Source organism: Diprion similis, chromosome 10 (genome assembly GCF_021155765.1).
Source record: "Diprion similis isolate iyDipSimi1 chromosome 10, iyDipSimi1.1, whole genome shotgun sequence".
In the NCBI taxonomy this organism is placed as follows: domain Eukaryota; kingdom Metazoa; phylum Arthropoda; class Insecta; order Hymenoptera; family Diprionidae; genus Diprion; species Diprion similis.
In genome coordinates, this window is record NC_060114.1 from 1,090,147 (window position 1) to 1,110,582 (window position 20,436).

General features: G+C 38.8%; 1 protein-coding gene and 1 long non-coding RNA gene across 2 annotated transcripts in view; one reads left to right on the top strand and one right to left on the bottom strand.

Moving 5' to 3' along the window:
- The window catches only part of LOC124411863 (sodium/calcium exchanger 3), a 584,624-nt gene that overhangs the window by 378,747 nt on the left and 185,441 nt on the right, over window positions 1-20,436 (top strand). The window lies entirely within an intron of this gene.
- LOC124411866 lies at window positions 999-19,668 on the bottom strand. Its single transcript, XR_006929717.1, has 3 exons — window positions 19,606-19,668; window positions 13,118-13,124; window positions 999-1,009 (listed from the first exon to the last, which is right to left on the bottom strand). It is a non-coding gene; the product is annotated as an uncharacterized LOC124411866 (long non-coding RNA).

Sequence of the window (20,436 nt, forward strand, 5' to 3'; positions counted from 1 at the left end):
AGATTTCAGAAGTTTACAAAAGTTTCAAAAAGGTTCACGAACGGCTTACAAAAGGTGTGAAAAATGTTTACAAGTTTCGAATTGTTTTCAAGAGGTTGAAAAAGCTTAAAAAAAGGCTTGAAAAAAAAAAGGTTTAAAACGTCTTCAGAAGCTTATAAAAGTTGCAAAAAGGTTGTCGAAGGGTATGCAAAAGCTATAAAAAGTTTTCAAAGTTTCAAACAGTTTCCGCAAGGTTTACAAAAGGTATAAAAAGTTTTCAGAAGGCTACAAAAGTTCCAAAAAGGTTCACGAAAGGCTTGCGAAAGTTTTATTTTATACCCTACATATAGAAATACAATCCTATTTTGCACCGAAATTACTATAAAGCTCAGTTTACATGCAGGCCTTGTAGCCCCACGGTTGTAGCGTATCGGTTGTGTTTCGAAATACGATACGCTTATCGTCGTTCCAGCTCAGTGCTACATTTTTCTGTTCAATAGTGTAGACCTGATGCTTCTGACTCTGTATCAGACTCTGATGTTCGATTAAATTTTTGTGTTCTGAAGCACACTTCAAGTAATCATCGAAAGTTATAGTTTTAACAGGGATCCTTTGACACCCTTGGCTCGTTTTTCATCCTTACCCTCCCCCATCACTCTGAATTAGTACAACTTCGCTCTCAAGCCAAAAAATTCGGCCACTATTTTTCCGTTACACTCATCTTCCATCAAACCCAGAACTATTTTGTTAACCAACGGCATTCCGTAGACATTGTCAGGTGGATAATCGGAGGTATCAAATTTATCCAAGTCCTGTTTGATGCATTCGTAAATGTTGGGGACGGTGAAGTGATATATCAAACTATCCGTGTCAGTGTACATTAATTTTGCCTTATGTCCAAATTTTTTTTAAATATATTGGTAGTGAAAATCGTAGATAAAGGTCTTCGCAAGATCTAAAATGGAGAAGCCTGCATACAATGGTTTGTTGAGTTTGACAGTCGTTCTACGCAATTCAACTATTATCATATCTTTATCAAAGATTGTACAACTGTGGAAATTTGGTTTGGCTATAGTAGCCCTAGCACCGTATTTTCCATCCCATTTCGTGATCAGCCTGACATCTCTATACTTCCTAGCATTTTTCATTGTCTTACCGAAAACTGCGTTGTTCATCAGTTTATAGAAGTTTTTTTCGAATTCATTGTTTGATTTTTTGCATAAGCCTGTATTTAAATCTATGTACTTTTTGAGCCACGGTGTTTGTCTGAGCTTGAGGACTCTATGAATATTAGCTAGTTTTAAACCTAATTCTAAGCATTTTTTCAAGACGCGGTAATGTACAACGTAGTTTTTGCTTGGAAAATAGCGTGGTCGTCAATTTCGGCTGCTTACTTTCTGAGATGAGAGGTATGTAGTGTTCCGGACACAGTGGTAAATCTTTATGCATTTCATGCAGTTCCTCAGGATATTCCAAATCTACCTCTAATATATAGCCAAACTCCGCTTCGTCTGGGATGGCAAAAACATCGCATTGTCTGAAATCCAATATCCATGCGAAAGAACTGCATGGCAGAGCAAAGCTCATAGCCGCACCGTACAAGTTGTTAACTTCGAAGTACATGAGATAAGACTCTTCGAGCGTTGGATCGAAATCAGCTCCCATGTGGTTATTGTTAGCCTTTGCATACCGATTACAGCATTGGGACACACCACCTCGAATACCTTTTTCTATAAACATAAGCATAGCTATGCCAGTGAGAAGCTCGAGTTCGATACCGGTACATTTCAATATTGCGTCAAACGAAAGACCGGGTGCTGTGAAATAAAGTAACGGGTCCAGGTTGTACGTTGCGTAACTATTTTGTCGAAAGTTTTCAAAAACGTCAGCCAACAGAAAAACATCAGTTTGCAAATATAAGTCTAAATATTCGCCCAACGTCTTAAGGTTAAAGGCTTGTCAAACTTTACACGCGTGTGCGTAATCGTTATCCGAAATATCCTGGTTGTTTAATTTTGAATAAAATCTTTCTTTAGGTGGTAACTTTACGTCCTCGAGCTTCTCCCAACCATCCATGTACTCGTACGGAAAAACACCTTTCCTGGTTAATAACTCGAATTTTTCAGAGTTAGTGCAGAATTTATGCATAATTGCTTTTTGATTATCATTTAAATACGGTGCCAATTTTTCGAGACTGCTGGCCATAAAACGGAACGAATCTATGAATCTTAACTTTATAACAGTCCCCTTGACATGTTTTGTAAATAAAATGTACTTTTCTTTATTCACGGGTAGAAGCTGAATAATACTCTGGAAAGTTGTCGCCAATGCTTTAATCAGAAATTCGGTTTCCACTACCAAGAGATGAATTACGGGTTCATCAGACTTACTCTGACTCAAGTGAATCGGTACTATTTCACTTTTTCCCCCACCATCTTGGTCTATACCATAAACATTGATGGAAAGTCCGTTGAGTTTTTCAAATTTTGAAATGGTATCGTTGTCTAGAGACATAGAAAAGTTTATACCATCATACCGTAGCACTGAGCTGAAATGTGGGTGCGAGCTGGTTACATTGGGATTGTTGTTGTTGGTTGGGAACAGAGCTACGGTGATCGACCAAAGAAAGCAATACGAGTCGTTATTTCGGATGTTTTACCACAGCCTTCTTATCTCTGATGTGCTTCGGTAACGGGGTGTAGGTATACAGACCACCTCGAAGTGGTGTATACTTGTTAATGTTGACGGCAAGATCGATAATTTCAAGTAACGACCAGCCTGAATCCTTTTCCTGGAAATCTTCCACCTTTGTTAACAAACGGTTTGTTACATTTTCGATTAACCATTCGTTAATATCCGTTGTCTGGAGGATGATTTCGTTTCTCGTATTGAAGAATTTGTTCTCTTCTACTATGTGATGACGCTTCTTGACTTCGAATTTACAAGCCAGCATAGCGTTTACTTTCAGGCTCCTGGCTTTCTTCAAAGGGTTTTTCAGTCTTGTCACAGCAAGTAACTTTGCGTCTTCTAGATACCTCTCCACGTCTTTATGTTTCAGATTCGTGATGGATCCGGTTCGTATTCTTCCCTCAAAAGCAGACTCTAATTCTTCCCAGTGTACGCGATTGCTTCTTCTTTGTTTCCGCGTACCGTCACCCGTTCTCCGAAGACTTTTCAATTTTTCCGCTAGTGATTTCAAAAGTTCGATCGTTGTGATAATTCTTGTTTTTTCACCAATGGTTGAAGCATTTTTGTAGGATTTTGTTGAGAAGCCGGATATTTTGCGTCCCAAATTTCATCCATTTCTGAATTTCTGTTGATGGCGATGATTTCTCCAAGATTTTGCAAGCAGATTCCATAACGTTAATCAACTTCAAACATTTTGCGGATTCCATCTTTCTTGTTTCTCACTTGCGCTTGACGAGTTGAAACTTGAGTGATCGTTTGCTGTGATGGTAATCCTTTTCATAGGGTGAGCTGTACGTGTGTCTGTGCGCGTGGAGCTGGATGTGCTAGATCTATTACCTAAAGCGAGATAGCGACATTTGGTGAACATGGGGACCACCCTACGATATCGCATTTTTTCGTTTGCAAAACATAAACATGATGGTTCATCATATAAGACTGCGGGCCCAGGGTGAGCTCATTGACAGTCAAACCTGACAGTGGTTCAAGTGCTAAGCGGAGTATTGTGCGTCAGTAAACGGAAAAGAAGTGGTAAGTAATTGAATTCGACTATTGTTACCTTCAACATCTCTGAATCTGTTTATTTATCGTGTTTGTTAGACACTTTCTCAAATCACTGTAGTAAAAAGAATAAAAACATTCGACTTTTCTGGAATATTTTCGGTGATAAAAAAATATATTTTCCAAATACTTGTGAAACGTAAATGCTTTTTCCATTCTGTTTTCGATGTTGCTTTCTCTTGCTTGAGCGTAGTCATATTTCACCAAATGAAACTAACTCTGAATTTCTTTTTCAGACTATGGTGCGGAGACTGCGGATTCAGGATGTATTCCAAAACCGATTGTCCTCCGTAGAGATAGACGGATTGGTGGATCTGGTGGCGTGGTTGGACGGTATCGTCCAAGGAGTACAAGTGTTCTTCGCTTTTAGGAACACACTTTTACACATGACATACGACGAAGCCTTAGATGTATATATTGAGATGAGGTCGTTCTGTAAAATAATTATACTAAGTTTTGATTAAATTTTGGTATAATCCGTTTTTATTTTTGATTAATAAATAACAAAAATTACATATGTATATAATAATAATAATAATAACAATCGTTTATTGTGACATTGGGACAAGTCCTTTTTACACATTCCAACTGAGGTTGGGAGATATACAGCGTGTGCATAAAGAGATTAATATATTATATATGTTGGCATATGTGTACAAAATTATAAATCGTCGACCATGTAGAATAGGAAAGGCAAAGAATTCACGGAGCAGATTTATAGGGCATTTTCATCGCGCAAGTCACGTTGGAGGATCCACGAGGATAGGTACTGTTTGAATACAGGAAGTGATGTGGCTCCTGTTAACTGTGGTGGAAGCGAATTCCATAGTCGAACTCCAATGGCTATAACCGACCTCCTTAGAAACTCAGACCTGCATTGTACAGGAGCAAGCGAGTTGGTGGCGACTGCAGCGAAGCGCAGGTTAATCCTGTGAGCTGGGCGCAAAGAATTGGCGAGATATGCAGGTACCCCTAGTTTAACTAGCGAGTAGAGCATGTAACCGACGAAGAATAGTCTTCTATTCCGTGGGGTGAACCAACCAAGATCTTTTCGATGGCTCGAGATACGTTCGAACCTACGGCGGTTTAGGACAAACCGAACGCAATTGTTGAGCGCGACGAGCAATCTTGCATCCTGCACTCCGGAAAGGTCGTTGAAAACCACGGTGCAATAGTCAAAGTGAGGTAGGACAAGGACGTGAACCAGCCATTGCTTGAGTAGGGGCGTCATCAGCCTGCTGTTTAGTCTCAATAGGTGCGGGTTGGTGTTGGCCTTCTTGATAATTCCAGAGACATGATCATCCCATTTGAGAGTGTCAGTGAGCGTGACCCCAAGGTGCAGAGCAGATCTCACGTAGTGTACTGGCTGTCCATTGATAACAATGGGAGGGAGAAGATCATGATTAATACCTCGTATGTAGTGTGGGCTCCCAATGATCATAACCTTCGTTTTAGAAGCGTTTAGTGTGAGGTAGTTGTTGTGCGTCCATTCGCCGACTCTGTTAGCTTCCGCTCCTAGCGTATCGAGCGCGAGTAAAAGGTTGTGTGGGTAACAGTGCAAATAGAGAGCCAAGTCATCCGCGTAGAATATGTGGCAGCAGTCGCTAAGGACAGTGGGAAGGTCGTTCACAAACAGCGAGAAAAGGAGTGGACCCAATACACTGACCTGCGGAACCCCTGAAGGAACCGAATGCCATGAGGATATAGCGCCAGATTCACCTAACACGGCCTGTCTCCGATTTGAAAGGTACGAGTGGAACCACAAGAGTGCATGTCGAGAAACGCCAAGTTTTCGCAGCTTGTCTAGCAACAGGTTATGGTGCACTACATCAAAAGCTTTCGAGAAATCAAAGAAGACAACGATGGTTAACATCCGTTCATCCATAGCTCTCCTACAATCATTAGTGAGCTTTGTTAGAGCAGTTTGTGTGCTGTGTCCTTTCCGAAAGCCAGTCTGCAGAGGGTCGAGAAGATTGCGCGAAGACAGGTAATCCAATAGTTGTTGATATACGAGCCTCTCGACCACTTTGGATAGGCAACACAGTAAGGAGATTGGACGGTAGTCCGAGACGCTCGACGGGTTACGTGTTTTCTTAATCGGCCTAATGTAGGATTCCTTCCAGCTATGCGGAAATGAAGCATATGCCAAGGAGTGATTGACGATATCCAGTATAGCTGGCAATAAGGCTGGAAGACACAGCTTGATAAACAGGGCCGGAATGCCATCTGGACCCGCTGCATTCGAGGATTGTTTCTCGATGCATTGCAAAAGTTCCTCGGGTAATACGTAGGCAAAGTAGAAGTTCCTGTCTATAAGTATATATTGTAACGCTAAATTCTGTTACCCTCTGACGAGGACTTACCGTTAGCACTTTGGCGCGATTTTCCAATTATTCGATACGATATTTAAAGGTACGGAAAGATACTCGTTGGGTGCCAGACGCTTCAGCGTCAATTTTTAGAGAAAAGCAAAAGATACGATACGATAATAATAATTAGAGAACCCGTTGTATGGCTGGCTAGGCTGAGGTACTCACACGAACTGGTAGAGTGGCGGTATCCAAAGGCGGTTACAACAGTTACGGAAATAAGGAAAATAAAGAAATCAAGAAATAAGCTCGAGTCAAGTAAATTAACAAGTCAATCAGTCGTGTATTATTGATCAGTTCATAAGCGGTAGATTAGTCAATTTGTTACAGAAAGTTAACAAAAGATAATTAGTCAACGAGAGGAATTTACAAGATTTTCGATGAAAGAAGCTAAGCGGTAATTCGCACAAAAATGATAGTTAGCAAAAGAAATTAATCGTAGGTCGAGAGAAGCGATATAATGCAACAAGTCTACTTAAACTAGACGTCACTGGGCGACGTGATTTTACCCAAATTTCCAAAGCGGCACTACGAGAATTGTTGATTCGTTAAATTAAAGCAAGAGTGGAACCTTAGCGAAAATCGGTAGTTGACAGAATTGACGGTAGCTTGGAACGATAGTGACAAGAAAATAATATTTAAATTATGACAAACGGTATTTAGCGAGAAAGATTGACAGTGATATATAATTCACAAATATCGGTAACTTATACGAGAGAATTATTCACGGCAAGTGAATTGATAATTTACAACAGTCAAAATTACGATATTACTTCAACAAGGAAATTCGAAATTATAGTAACGAGAGAGAATACAAGAATTATACGAGGTTGAGAGATTTAGAGACGGGATCGCAAAGTAAAAATGATACACTAAACACACCTGGTTACGATAAGCAACTTAGGATAACACAGAAATACGATATTCGGGAAACAAGAAAAATATTACAAGGTAATAAGAAATGTAAATCAAATAATAAGCGATAGAAAAAAGGTGCGGTAGTATTTAGCGGCTTAATCTACGCTCAGCTGTACTCCAAGCAGCTCGATATACGATACGAGATTTCATGCACAAAGCAAATAATATAAAACAAGCGATACGATACAAAGCGATAGGCAATACTAGTGAGAAAAGTAAAGATAGGGATAGCAATAGACAGTAGAAATTACACATGCATTTCTAGCATAAAATTACGAGAAGCAAAGAAAATCAGAGATACAAAAGATAAGCATTAAGCAAAGAAATTCAGAAATACAAAAGATAGTTATTCGGTAGTTACGAGGTCGCTCACGATAGTTTTCGGAAATTAATTACGAAACGAAATCATGCAGTCGCACGGCGGCTTACAGCACCTCAATGTCCGTGGACCATGATTCACAAAGAAACTGGCATCATTCGATGCAACCAAAACGATAATTAAGATACGATACGAGAAACAGAAATTAGAGCAACTTCGTAACGGTACGATACAGAGGCGAAAAGCCTTACCTTAGTCGGCGACGATAATAGGTAACACTGAGTTTATTTTAAAATAGACATAGAGAAAGCTAAAGCGAGAGAAGGAAGGAATTGAAGTTAAAGGAAGGAGTGAAGCTAAATTCAAAACGATAGTAGGTACGAAAAGGTGACGATAGCGATAGCGATAAAGGAATAAGCGATAGTGGGAGAATATAAGAGGAAGGTTGAAGGATTTCTAACTAAATGAGAGCGAGGTGGTAGCGAAGCTGTCTCCTGGCGGGTTGAGCGTAGAATACGCCGAGTTCGGAGTCCGAATCATCGATCTCGCCGGTGTCGTCAGGTGATTCTTCTTCCCCTTCGGTGGTCATTCAATCCCCACCATAATTGGGTCATCCCTCTGGCGAATATCGGTTACGCGTTGTCGACGATTACCGCTAGATGAGCGTAATTGACATCACACGTACTTTTCTTCGTCTGCTGCGTTGTACGGTCCAAGTTGCCTGTCATTGGGGGTTCCCTCTATGAAGGCAGGTACGTAGGCTGTCTCCGAAAGGTTACCGGATGGAGTGCAACTCCACATTGTTTGCCTCCACCGGCTTCGTCGTCTAGGCAGTGGCCAACTGCCCACGATATATCACGAAGACCATGCAGTCACACGGCGGCTTACAGCACCTCATCGTCCGTGGACCATGACTCACAATGATTGTAGACCTTACTGACAGGAAGGCTGCGTCGATCCTCAGAACGAGGGCTTTATCAACTCTGGACGTAGTGTTTTGGGTTCGGTCCGGCTCCTGGCCGGTAAGTCGGTGGACGACAGGCTGCGGTCTGCCCTTAATGTCGAACTTACGGCATCCGAAAAAGTAGGCATTCAAAGTTGTACAGGAGATTCATGTTTACGGAACGGTAGTTGAATTCGTCGGTAGCTGGAACTGTAGTTTTCGGTAGTTGTCGATCATTCGGTGAATCAAAGAAACGTGTTGATCCCTCGATGATCGTGGTTGCGGTACCTGTTTAGCTTGCGCCGAAGCGCGGGATTACAAAATTTGTACAGAAAATATTAGTAACTAGTATTTTTCGCCTATATCGTATCGAGCTTGCTTGGAGTTCCCCGCCAGGGACGCGTTTTCGGTAGTTTCCTTTAGATTTTTAGCCTTGTAACGAGCCATTCTGAATATGTATATATATAATATTCTGAATTTATATATATAAATATATATATATACCATATATATATATAATATTCTGAATTTATATATATAAATATATATATATATACCATATATATATATAATATTCTGAATTTATATATATAAATATATATATATATTGTAACGTTTGCGGGAATAAAGAGACAGGAATAGGAGAACGGAAGAATGTTTATTCGAATATCAGTCCCGTCTTAAACGTCTTGCTCTATCGAGCTCCCGAATCAAACTGTTTATCAATAAAAGAAACGTTGTCACGTCGACCAAACTCTCGTTCATCGTTTATCTCATCAAAATGAGAATCGATTGATCCGAACATCGTTACACTACCCCCCACCACTTAAAGTTACCGCCCCGGTAACTATTCAAAAAAAAAAAAAAAAAAAGAAACAGGATGTAATTGTCATGGTCCATCCAAATTCTAAACCCAACCTAATTACACTGCCCTGACATTCGCCCAAGTCCCGAGGGAAAACCATGACTAAAAAAACCAGGGAAGGACAGTGTGTACATTTCAAAAAGCTAACTTAAATAACAACAACAAAAAAATAAGTCCATGCTTAAATATGTCATCCACTCAAAGCAAAAGAATTTTCCAGCGTCTTCTTCTCACTGGTTCCGATGTGATATTGCGTCACTCTTCATCCAAGAAACGTCTTTGTCGGCTTAATGAAAGGAGATGAAGATAATCCTTCACTGGCAAGGAACAGGAAAGGGAAGAGGTCTCTCAGGCCACATAGATAATCTGTGAACCAAAATTTCTAAACAAAAATATAAAATTTAAATGTCCTTCTCATCAAAACACTCAAGCAAACACACACAAATCAAGAAACGACCAACCCGAAGTAATCCGACATCAATGCCTTCATGGAAAGATTTTTACTTTTAATATTTTTATTATGTTTCTTTTTTTTTTATCTTTTTTTTTAAACAGAACAGGGCCTCTCCCGGGACTTTAGAATATTCCTTCGATCAGATTTAATGACTACAACACAAGTTGTAAAAAGAAATAAAGGAATAAACTACCTCCACCGCCCAAAAAAAAAAAAAAATCATCAAGCAATTACCGAATTCTTATCCAGCCTGATAAGCCAAACGGCATCCACTTCCGGATTCTCTGGAAATCCTTGCAGAACGCTATTCTACACTTCTCCAGTGTAATCCGAATTAGCGTTCAAGGCTCCAAACAAGCAATCCCCCATCACTTTCCGGCATTAATGCTCACAGAACTGGCACCAAAATTTCCTTTCTTTAATTTCTTAACAAAATTTCGAATTAGTCTTCGTATGGAGCCAACCGATCAATGTGAACGATCTTAAATTTCCCTCGAGAACCTTTCTGAATACGAAAGACGACATCGTTTATTCTACGAATTTTTCTCAAGGAGATTAATCGCATGAATTTCTTTTGCTCGAATTAGAGCAACTTTGAGAGACGAAATATTCTCGATCCTGAGAGTTCGACGAGTGTTAAAGTTTACAATCCCGGAAATGAAATGAGCGCAAGCGATTTTGTCACGAGTTTCGTTGTTCGATTCAGGAAAAGCCAGAAGAACTAATCGTTTCAAATCGGTCGCAAAAATTGCGAGATCTTCATCAAATTTCTGCTTTCTTGCGTTAAATTCGTTGAAAGAAAGATTTGAAAATTGATTGGCACCAAAACTGAAATCAAGAGCTTCCTTCAACTTCAGGAAATCTTTTATATCTTTTGAATCAAGGCTGTCGAGGACAGTTCGAGCAGGACCTCTGAGCGAGGATGCAAGAACGATAGCTTTCTCTTCAATAGAAAATTGATTGAAAATTGCAATCATCTCGAACTGTTTAAAGTACTGATCCCACGAACTATTGCCATCGAAAGTATCGGGCTTAAGATAGTTCGAAGAATGACGAGAAATTGAACTCGGATGATCAGAGAGAATTACGTTCGAGGAGGGTAAAGAAGAAGCAACTGGGTTTCTCTCGTGATGAATAACAGCTTGAGTAATTATTTGAGACGCAGGAGGATTTGAAGCGATAGAAAGATTAAGATCAGTAGAAGGAACAATATCTGCAGTATGTGTCCTTGATGAATGAATCTCTGCCAGGATGCGTTGAGAAGTTTCTTTTGCAGCTTCTCTTGACGCAATTATGGCAATTTCTTGAATCGCTTGTGTAGTAATCTCTCGAGCTGTAGTCGAAGCTGCATCCAGAGCCGCCTCAATTGCTGAATCTCTGAATCGATTCAATTCCGTTTCAAAACGAACGGAATTGTCTTCAATCATTTTTTGAACTTCTTCCCGAAGTTGATGAATACGATCAGGTTCACCGCTTTCTTGTTCCCGAGACGAAGCTCGTGTCTTATTGCGACGAGACATGATTGAAAATAATCGCGAATAATCCAATTTTTAAAGAAACACCACTGAACAAAAAAAAAAAAAATGTTAAGTTTATAAAAGAGTTCGTGAAAACACTTCTGACACCAAATGTAACGTTTGCGGGAATAAAGAGACAGGAATAGGAGAACGGAAGAATGTTTATTCGAATATCAGTCCCGTCTTAAACGTCTTGCTCTATCGAGCTCCCGAATCAAACTGTTTATCAATAAAAGAAACGTTGTCACGTCGACCAAACTCTCGTTCATCGTTTGTCTCATCAAAATGAGAATCGATTGATCCGAACATCGTTACAATATATAACATATATATGAGGTATTCCACACCAACCCAGCGGCATTTTTCCCTGACCCCCTACGATCTATTCCATTATTTTTTATTTCATTCAACCTACAGAAAAACGTACTCTGAATTTTTTTCAGATTTTTCGAACCAACCGGTCTCTCAAAAAAAATTAATGAACCCCCGTTTTGGCCAAAAAAACGCCCACTCTGAAAATTTTCAAAAAATTCACGAAAATTGTGTGTCACAAAACAAACATTTTAAGCCATAAACCATAGTGGAAGTACCTTTTTTTAATGTTTTACTTAATTTTATAAGTTAGACAACATTTTTTTTTGCCCATTTTCGTACATTTTTTGTATACAAGGATAGTTTTAGAAGATTGCGTTGATAACATCGCTTCTTGTAGCCTATACAACGTTAAAAAATTAATTATTTTTCAGAATTTTATGGCATTTGTGTTCTTCACAAGCTGAAAACGGTTTCACAAATACAGTTCCATCCGCTCGAGGAAGTACGCAATGGATCTTTTGCGTTCCCGGTATCGGTTTACCGATTTTGAATCGGTTCTCGAGCATATCTTTTATATAAAAAAATTTTGTCTAACTTATAAAATTGAGTAAAACATTAAAAAAAGGTACTTCCACTATGGTTTATGGCTTAAAATGTTTGTTTTGTGACGCACAATTTTCGTGAATTTTGTGAAAATTTTCAGAGTGGGCGTTTTTTTTGGCCAAAACGGGGGCTCATTAATTTTTTTGAGAGACCGGTTGGTTTGAAAAATCTGAAAAAAATTCAGAGTACGTTTTTCTGTAGGTTGGATGAAATAAAAAATAATGGCATAGATCGTAGGGGGTCAGGGAAAAATGCCGCTGGGTTGGTGTGGAATACCTCATATATATATATTCAGAATGGCTCGTTACAAGGCTAAAAATCTAAAGGAAACTACCGAAAACGCGTCCCTGGCGGGGAACTCCAAGCAAGCTCGATACGATATATATATGTCGGAGAAAGGCCAGAAATCACTCGCGAACTTTGTGTTTTTCGTGTTGGGCGCATATTGAGCCATTAAAAGAACATTTTATTAACTCTGAACTCAGAACAAAACGATATTAGATAATTCAAATATTGATCGTGACAAAAATACGTCAACTCTCTTTGACGTTCCGCGAAGGATCCCTTTTCTTTCTTCTTTTTTTATTAAACAAATTCTTCAACAAAACAAATGACGAAAAGCAACGACAACTTTGTTCTTTATCATCGACACGGCCAGACTGACTTTCACACGTCCTCGTGTGTTGTATCTGGTTCTTCTGAAAATACATAAAAAGATCTTTTTTTTTAGACTGCTCGGCTTTCCTGATCTTGTTATCAATTGATTATTAAAAACAAAATCATGAATTTTAAATACAACATTATGAGAGTTGATCCGGTGAGAAACCATTAACAATATCTCTTCATCATACACACACAGTCGCCTCATGCGACTCTTTTGACTGTATGACAACACCAAGTTATCCATACACCAAGATTTCAACACACAGTCACCTCATGCGACTCATTTGACTGTATGACATCACCAAGCTGTCCATACTTCAAGATTTCAACACACAGTCGCCTCATGCGACAGCACCACACCATTAGCCGTTACATTGCACCTTCTCCGCTCACCGAAATGAATTAGGTTCTTTATGACTTGCAACTATTAAGCTCAATGAATGTGTGCTTCAAGATCATGAGCAAACCACGAAGGGAATGACAATCATTTCCTGTTCAAATACTCTCAAGTATTTATCAAGTACTCGTAATAAACAAACATATCAAATAAGATATCTCACAAAATCAACTCAGTAATAATGTATCTCAATTTTTTAATTTAATACCTGAAATACTCAGTGACTCTTCACAAGATTCATCAGAACAAATATCTAGTTCCGGGGGTACTGAGCAATCGGGCATTGCTCGAAGTCGGTCATGAGCATATTTATACGTTCGATTGCAATTTAAAGATTTTAATATGTACCGATCTCCATCTAATACTTCAGAGATACGGAATGGACCCCTAAATTTTGAGTCTAATTTCGTTTGATTTCTTTCATGATTTTCAATTAAAACGTAATCCCCAAGAGAAAATTTGGAAAGATTTGCTTTTCCAGCATCAAATCGAGATTTATCCATTTGAGCGTTAATCTCGATTTTTTTGGCTGCTTGCTCTCTGATTTCCGATAGATCTATTTCTCTTTCATCATCAGTTATCGGTAGTAAATTTAATGGTCTAGCTACACGACCGATCATTAATTCAAGAGGGGTAGCCTTGGTCACTCTACTGACAGTACAGTTCATTGCCAATTGAATCTCTCCAAGAGAATCTTGCCAAGATTTAACACTATCCATTTCAACAGAAGTGAGCATATTTTTAAGTGTACTCATAACACGCTCAACTTGACCATTGCCTCGGCTAGTACCAGTAGCAATTAAATGAAGGTTGATACAGTAAGAATTACAAAAATCACGAAAATCTTTATTTGCAAAGCATCTTCCCTGATCAGCAATTACACGAACTGGTGCTCCAAATAAAGCAACAACCGACTTTAAAGCTGTTATAGCACTTACAGCGTCGACATGGAGAGAATGGTGAAGGCAAACAAATTTGGTAAAGGCATCAATAAAGACAAAAACATATTCTTTAATATTATTTTTGCCACTGAGTTTTCCGGTGACATCAATGTGAAGAGTATGCCAGGGAATACTTATTTTCGGAATTGAATGTAATTCAGCTTGAATCTTTGCAGAAAAATATTTTTAAATTCTCCCCAGGTCATTCCAGCGAAACTAATTTGGGACAACCACGATGCAGCGGATCCTTTCATCGCTTTGCTCAAAGCAATGATTAATTTGCTTCCTCGAAGCTCCTCTTGCATACACAGACTAGCTGTCGTATACCAAGCACGAGGATTCACATTGTCTTTGTCAGGGTTAAATTCGGGAAAAATAATTTCAGGCGAATTTGTTGATGGACCACGGATCGATCGAATTAATTCCATCATGTTCTTGTTCTGATTTTCAATTAAAACTCTCCACTGGTCTTCGTTGTCTCGTTGGTCTCGTTGAAGACTCTGATTTTGAGAGGTCGATGTTCCAGGCTCCATATTTCTTGGTAATCCCACTTCTGATGTCGGAGAAAGGCCAGAAATCACTCGCGAACTTTGTGTTTTTCGTGTTGGGCGCATATTGAGCCATTAAAAGAACATTTTATTAACTCTGAACTCAGAACAAAACGATATTAGATAATTCAAATATTGATCGTGACAAAAATACGTCAACTCTCTTTGACGTTCCGCGAAGGATCCCTTTTCTTTCTTCTTTTTTTATTAAACAAATTCTTCAACAAAACAAATGACGAAAAGCAACGACAACTTTGTTCTTTATCATCGACATATATATATATTGTAACGTGCTTTTTACCTCACCCGGGAGAAAGCGGGGTCGGCACAGAGGCTCGTTTACAATAATGGCGTTGTCCAACACGGCAGTAGATTAGATGGAAGAATAATTAACGGCACTGCAGAACAGGTGTTAGGCGCCAGGCTCGAGAGAGCCGTAAGAGACTATACTCGTACCAGATTCAAATTTACCTGGACTATAGCAATTGTTTGCTGACTCGAACGGCGAACCAAACTCACACGGCTAAATCCGAAAAGCAAAACTATAACAATGGCAAGACGCAAAAACAGCCGACTAGCTAGCGGTGAGGGGAACGTGGGCGCAAAGGTAAAATAGTATAGATGACAATCAAATGATTGTAGATGTAATTACCAGCATTTATTAACAAAGAAAGCCGTTACGGCAAGGCAGAAGGCACAGAAAATAAAATATTCACACGGCAAGCGGTCTTATCTGTGGCGGTACGCTTCGATACAATTCAAAAACAAATAAAAACAAAAATAAAAATATAAGATCGCAACAAAATTAAACAATTCAATATACAACGGCAAAATCAAGCAGTATGAGCTAGAAGCGGGGAGCGGCGAGCGACCAAGCTAGGCGAATAATAAGCGAAGTAAAATCGTTGACAGTTCAATAACTCATGGAATTACAGAATCGGTGCTAAGCAAATTCGTTGACAATTTCAGAACTCAGAACAATATGAAGCAATTCAAAAACAAATTCGCTAACAGTCTAACGTTTTCACAAATACAAGATAATCCTTTTTCGCTCGTCTACAATATATTGGCACGGTCGCCTGTCGCTGCTTGACGGTGGTAGTTACGCTCGGCAACAACGGCACGGGCGCACACACTCACTTACAGATTCTCTCTCTCTCTTACACTTACGTACCTAGTACGCGGCCGGAAGCAGCATGGTGCTCGATCTATTCCAAATTATACGCTACAATAAACCGGCAGAAAATCACCGAATGAACAACCACAGTATCTTACATTAATTATAAAACGAGAATAGCAATTAAGACCAACAATACAATCAAATAGAAAAGCTTAGCTACCACGAGGCTCACGGACTTTCACACAAAATGGCCGAACGAAGCCGGCCGGCAACCTGTCGCAAAGAGAAAAATGGCCTGAGGCCGTTGATAAGCTATAGCCAGCGAGATTCGGGATAACGTCAGCCTACTTTTTATGGCAACCAGCGTCCTCTCAATCTAGGTAACAACGGTACGTCGCGCAGAACGGTTCGGCACCAAGCAAGACGACAAGCACACAGTGATAGCAGTGAATCTTTACAAATCAAAAAAAATATACGATCGTCGCGGCGCAAGAGAGAGTGAGGTGGCCGTCTAATTTCGTGAAGTTCATGATGATGGTTACTGTTGAGTCGTATTTCCTCAAATCTTCTTGTGAGTTGATACAGTTCGGATCTGATTTTTAGGAGTTGTTTTACTTCTTTGATATTCTTGATTAAAAGTTGTAGACGCTTCTTGAATTCACGTTGTTGTTGATGCAGAGTACTTTTCATGAAGAACAGCTTCAAACTGACGCTGACCTTTGCGGTTCCAACTTTTATAACACTGCTCTCCCACTTGCCTTTTGAAATTAGGTGGGGAGAGGAAAAGAATGTCACATGGTTAAAATCACTTTAGACTTCGGACTTTTGATAAGAAAGACACGCGGTTGATAACGCACCGGATCTTGGACTCGAACGGAACGTCACGTGGTTCGATATCGTGGGAACGGAATGTCACGTGGTTCACCCCATCCATTCTCGGAACTATTGATTGTCGAATGTTACTTGGTTGATATCATACTGGTCTTTCGACCACACAAGCAGTTTTCGAGAAAAGAATGTCACGTAATTGATATCGGGTTGACGAAAACAATTCTCGGAACTGTTAATTGCGGAATGTAGGGTGTCAAATATCACACCGAAAGCCGCTCAAGGTTAACCGGAACATTCCTGAGATGGGTACGTTGGGAACAGAAGGGTTTGCGTCTCCGCTACACCTAGACCGTCGGTAGGGGGGGGGGGGGGGGGGGGATAACAGCGAGACCAATGGTAAAGCCGCGTGATTTTGACCTTCGGTCTGTAACAGTTTGAATAAACCCGCCCGCAAATAGAATTTAGTCAGTTTTCATAGGCATCAGGCTTGACCTAAGTGAGTGCGTTCACCATATCAGTCTTCGCCAAAACCTCGCTCTCACTCCTCGGTCGACCAGAGAACATAAAGGTGTCTATTCGAAAAGAGCATACTATTCGAAAGTGAAAATTCCGTAATATACAGTAATAATTTAAATTTGAAATTGATAATCGTGGCAAAGACCCTTTATTCACAAAAGATATATATATAAAAGAAAAAAAAAACTACGAGAACGCAATGATATGTTAAAAAAAACGAAGAGCGAGGTGCAATGACGGAGGTGAAATTGTTAAATAGAGACAACTACGAGACATAATTCTACGAGGCATATTACGGATAAGTTTTATTTTCACATTTATTTTTTATTTTACTGTGTATTTTGTTTTTTGTTATATTTTCACATATGTATTTATTTTATTATATACCTTTTATTTTTACGTCTCTATTTATTTGACTATTTATCTTTTATTTTTACATTTCTATTTATTTTAGTATACATCTTTCATTTTTACATCTCTATTTATTTTAGTATACATATTTTATTTTTACATCATTTACAATAATTTATATAAAAAAAAAACATGTTGCAAATAGAGATCCAAGTCCCATAATATAATTTATTTCTTTATTCTTTATTTTTATTAATATTTTAGAAGAAACAGAGTAGCGCGATTAGTCCGTTACAGGTCGATGAAACGGTCGGTAACGCAGCAAGATTTTGACCCTCGGCTGATAACACTGTCGGTAAGGTTAAACCTTCGGTCGATAAATAGGGAGCACCATTTTCATCTACGGTCGGTACAGTAGACTGTGACGTCATCGCGGAGAAGGGTTTGAGTCTGGGGAAAATGTCGGTAACAGGAATCTATAAGCAGAATGCCCTTTGTATCACTACTTGAAGACATTTGACTGGAATTAGAGCGGGCGTAAAATTTCCTCCATTCACCGCAGCCTATAGCATGGTTCTGCACGATGGCTTTGTCGAGAACACTCCGATTAGCGGTACGGTAAAGAAATAAGTATTGGGTAATATGTTGAATTTTGGAATAAGATGCTTAATTGATAATGTGTAGGCTGAAATAAAAATGTTATTGTTACGTGGAAGTGAGACGTAAAAGAGTGGTGGTAGTGTGGGCACTATTACCTGAAAAAAAGAAGGAAAGAGGACAGTTGGTACTACACCGACACGCTCATCTTTTTTTTGAGATTAACGAGAGTGGGCCATGAGTTGATAGAGAGAAGCGTTGAGCTTTCGTGCCGGCGTGGTCTAATTGTCACAGTAGTAACCATTAAAAGTGAATTTTATAAACCTGTAACGTCTTCACCAGTTTATTTAAATTCTACACTAGCGAATGATTATTAATAACCAAAGTAGCTCCCACGTAACGACAATGAATAAAATTATATACTCAGAAGGTATACATTCCGATAAGCCGTTAATGTAAGAGTTGTTCGAATAGTTGAGGCAAAATTATGATAATAAATGAGAATGGGTGATCGTTCAAAATTTATGGTTAAATAGGAATTAATACGGTTGAAGATAACATATATACTTTTTCAACGATTGATTGATGGAAAGTGCGACAACAAATTAATAAAATAAAACCAGATGATATATTATTATGGTCGAAGTGTGTGAATTTAAATGCAGGTAACGTAGATGGGAAAATTGATATTGATACAGACAAGCTGTAGAAGAGGTTGAATTAAACCGTTTACGGTCTTTGACGAATGTTATATTTTGTGAAATAATTTTGGTACAAATATAGTCGATACACAAGAACATATATTCTGAACCATCATCGCAATCGTGGTTGGTCAATTGGTTCTAATAGTATGCCAATTTTTAGATTGAATGTAACTTATATTTAACTTACAGTAAAACCACTAATTAATCAAAAGAATTGAAATTCTATCAGGGGACGAGCTGAGAACAAAAGACTCTCGAAGTACCCAATGTATACTGTTTTCAGCTCGGCGCCAATTTTACATGAAAGTGTTTAGAGAATAACATGTATTGTTTCTATTGGTAACGACAAAATCTCGTCACCTCATGTTTAAAATACTCAATTTGAATTAAATGGTGAAGGTGATGATTTGTACAATTTGCAGGAAAACACTCGAATTAGATGTCAGATCGTCAGATGTGATCTGTTGGTGATCAATTGTAATTTTAACCAGTGCCTTACCTTGGTATCCAAAGAATACCTAAATTCAAGACTATAATATCGGTCACTTATTTGTTATGAATTTAGAATTTATGTTGCGATGCCGAAAGTTATTGTTCGAAAGGTCATTAAGATTCACTTGACGATAGTTATTATTCTTTCCCGATGATTGACCATTTGAAGCTGCGTTAATGATTGTTGACTATCATTATTGTCAAACAATTTGCTATTTATTATAAAACGTAACACTCCCAGTGCTGTTGAGCCCGGGCAGAGCTTGAATTTGATTGGAAAATAAAAAAATCACACTGTGTCTTTTCTCACGAAACGAAGAAGACTGGTAAAGAACGGGCAAGTTAAAACGAAGATGATAGTAAGTCCTTTTTAGTTAACAGAATAAACTGAACCCTCAATGTTAACGAATTTGCACGAGACTCGGGCCGGTCACAATTAAGATTCTCCAGAACTACTCTGCTCGAAAGGGCAAATCCGGGTTACCGTTTACGTTTTGTGTGATTTGACAGACGACACACGCAGCTTCTTGAGCCTGACGATCCAAGAGCCCGCGGTTAAAACTATGTTGTAATAATGCGTGCGTTATTCAGCCAACGGTACTCGGTCTAGCTGATTGTACACTTAAAAAATTTACAAACGATATTTTATTGTAACTTTCACACATTCGTCCATACTGCTCATTAGGTGATCTATTTTAATTTAGTACATACAGTGTGGGCGGTTTGTCTTAATTATGGGTGGAAATTTCGGCTTATGGGAGAGATTTCCAGGTTGAGCTACCTGTAGGAAGCTCAGCATTTCTTAGCTTAGTTTTTAGTACAAATTAATAAGATTTTTGACACGTGACTTTTGGTTTAAAGGGGGAGGAAAAAAATGTGGCCCGACGCTGTAATTTTTAATCCATTTCTCAATTACGATATGCCAATTAAATATAGAATATAATATGATCAGAAATGTAAGTTGGAACTTAAGTTCATTATCAGTAGGCATAAAAAAATACGTGTATGGTTATTTGTCCAATTTGGAATGAGAGGATTAATCAATAATATGTAAGCTGAAGAACGGAACATTATCGTTGGTAAATACAAAAATGTATTCAAAAGCATCCAACAGTTATTTACAGACGTTTTATTCCCGCGCCGCCACCACCTGTGGGGAATATGCTGAAGAATTAGGGTTAAATGTTGAATAAAATAATTGAGTCACATGAGATACATTTTAAGTATGGAACGAGAATCTAATTCAT